This window comes from Miniopterus schreibersii (genome assembly GCF_964146895.1).
Source record: "Miniopterus schreibersii genome assembly, chromosome: 1".
NCBI lineage: Eukaryota > Metazoa > Chordata > Mammalia > Chiroptera > Miniopteridae > Miniopterus > Miniopterus schreibersii.
The window spans coordinates 99969188-99972062 of record NC_138101.1 but is presented as its reverse complement, the minus strand read 5'-3'; the positions used below and the strand labels follow the sequence as shown (position 1 = coordinate 99972062).

General features: G+C 42.2%; 1 pseudogene across 1 annotated transcript; it reads right to left on the bottom strand.

The window, feature by feature from the left end:
- Positions 1-1616: 1616 nt before the first annotated feature.
- On the bottom strand, positions 1617-2332 carry LOC308567654 (protein FRG1 pseudogene; annotated as a pseudogene). Its single transcript has one exon. The product of its transcript is annotated as a protein FRG1 pseudogene (transcript).
- Between the last annotated feature and the right edge of the window lie 543 nt (positions 2333-2875).

Sequence of the window (2875 nt, the reverse complement as noted above, 5' to 3'; positions counted from 1 at the left end):
AGCAGTCACAAGAAAATGTGGTAAGTGCCATTATAGGATTGCATAGAAGATTGAGTTCTATTAATTCTGCTTCCAAAGTACAGTCACGCACCTCTATATGATGTTTCAGTCAATGATGGACTGCATATACCACAGTGCTCCTGTATGTTATAATGGAGCTAAGGAATTTCTATCATCTAGTGATGTAGTAGCCATTGTAATGTTGTGTAACGTATTACTCATGTTTGTGGTGATGCTGGTGTATACGAACCTGTGCTGCCAGTGGTGAAAAGTACAGCATGTACAATTATGTACAGTACATAATGCTTGATAATGGTAATAAATGACTACTTACGGGTTTATGTATTCACTATACTATACTATTCTTATTATTGTTACTTCAGAGTGTACTCTTTCTACTGATTTAAAAAACAGCTTTCTGTAAAACAGTGCACCATGTTACATCAGCAGCAGCCTCGTACACCTTGTGTTTACCGTGTCCCTTGCTTGCATCACTTTTTCTTGTGCTTGATTTAATCTTGTGTTGTTTTGTACAGTAACATGCTGCACAGGCTTGTCGCCCAGGGGCCACAGGCTATGCCACATTGTGAAAGAGCAAGCCAGCAAGCCAGTCGAGTGTGCGGTAGGCTGTACCAGCAAGGTTTGTGTAAGTATACTCTTTAATGTGCTCACAACAATGAAGTTGCCTAATCACGCATATCCGCGTCATTAAAGGCTCCTGACCGTATATGGTGCCTCTGTTTCTTCTCCGTGGCCACAAGGTAGCTTAAGCCGCCACTGTCTTCATTACCGAGACAGTAGTTTCTTCACTTTTCTCCCTGCTCCCCCTCTTGAATCCCCACAATCTACTTTCTGAAGATCAATTAGAGTGATTCTTTAGAAAATGCAAATCAGACCTTATTACCCTCTCTTAAAACCCTTCGGGAGCATCCACTGTACTCAGTATACATTTTAATTCTGTATCAGGTTCTGAAACCTCCTACAGGGCCCTTATTCATCTCTGCAAACTTACCTCATGCTCCCGTCTCTCTTGCTCACTGTTCTCTCACCAGTCAGTTTTCTCCTTAATCTGAAAATGCACGAAGTTCTTTCCAGCCTCGTTCTGTGCCCTCTGCTCCGTGTGTTTGCGCCTCTAGCTCCTCACATGGCTGGTTCCTTTTCATCTGTCAGCTGACCAGGCTACTTAAGTAGGTTCCACCCTTCCTCATTATTTCTACCACAGCCCTCTGTTGTCTTTTTTTCATAATTTGTACTATCTGTACGTTTCCTGAAGGCAGTGAGCATACCCACAGCCCAGCACAGTGCCTGGCACACAGAAGGTACACAATGAGAATTTAAAAAATTCCAATTTGTAGAAAAGGGACCATTATTCAGTCAAAAGAGATCATACTAGTCCTTTCCTCTAGGATTGCAGGGGGGACCAGGAGAGTTGGGCTAGACGAGAGAATTTACAATGCACTTAGTTTGGCCTCTGCTATAGATGAAGCTGCTGTTACTGTCTTTATTCTTTTTATTTTATTTTACTTTATTTTATTTTATTTTATTTTAACACTTCCACTGATTATTTTATTCAGAAAAAATAAAACAAAAGAAGAAGACAGAGACAAAAATCCTGATCATTTGCAGTCTCTATCAGCTTTCAATCCGGCCCTCCAGGCCAAAGTGTTTCATGCAAAAATTCATCTTTACTTATTTTAAGTTTGTGGTCTTGGAAGCTCTGAAATTTCTTTACATAATTGATTTCACACTGTTTACCATTTCCTCTGTCTTCTGGAATATCATCTTTTTTCTTCGTTTCTCTTTCAGGCCAGGATCTAATCTTTATCATTTCTTCTTCTGCTGCTTTACTTTTTGCTTCTATGTCTGCTGCTCCATTGTGTCTGAGGAAGCAGCTATTTGAGGCCAGTAAAGCCATTTTCCCACCTTGGAAGGCTGTTTCCTATTGCTCTCTTGGTCCAGTCGCATCTGAATACCCAAGTCCATCGGAATGTATACCCAGGTACTTTCCTTAGCCAGATTTCAGGGCCTTTCTGGAATCACACGATTTGACAGCTGTAGACTGCTCTGGAGGACTTCCTTAGGGCCCTCATCAACTTCCTTATGTGGAGCTCCCACTGCAAAAGTCCACTGTCAAACACACGCATGTAGGTTTCTTTATCCATTTCAATTGCGATGGTTCCTAAAATTTCACCAAAGTTGGTTACTCTCTACCAGATTCCAAAGATATCAAGTTGGGTTTCTTCCTCACCCTCTTTTTCCCCATCTTCTTCTCTTTGCCCTTTTTCTTTTTACTCTTGGCCTTGGTGGACTTCACATAGGAGTATTCAGCCATGGTTCTGTGATGCTTTTGTAGAAAGGTGGGAGCTGGCTCAGGAGAAAACACCTCCACTGTAGCAGGAAAGGAGGAGGGGCAGCAGGGGAGACACAGCAGCGACCGCCTGAAAGGGCCGCAGGCCCCACAACACCACAGGTGTCTCTGCTGTTGTTACTTTCATAAATGGATCAGATAGTGTTTAAATGCAAAATTCCATACTCATGTCTCCCAAATGCATTTTAATTTTTTAAAAGGGAGAACAAATGGAGAATTTGTCTCAAGTACAGCCGCATTCAATCCCACTTCTCGGCCTTTGTGCGGATCAGCCTTGCCACAGGACTCCCTCCCTCTCACTCGGGGGCAGCTTGCGTTCTGGTGCCTGGTTCTGTCCTTCCCCCAAGAGCTGTCTGCCCTAGTTGAACACAGACCACTGCTTACTTAGCTTTAATAACAGTTCTGCTTGTTATTAAACAGAATTAATCTTCATTAAGCCAATTTATTCAAATAATATTCTATTCTGATTCCTTGGGGATCTGTTTCCTTAGGCTTTTATGTTTCTGT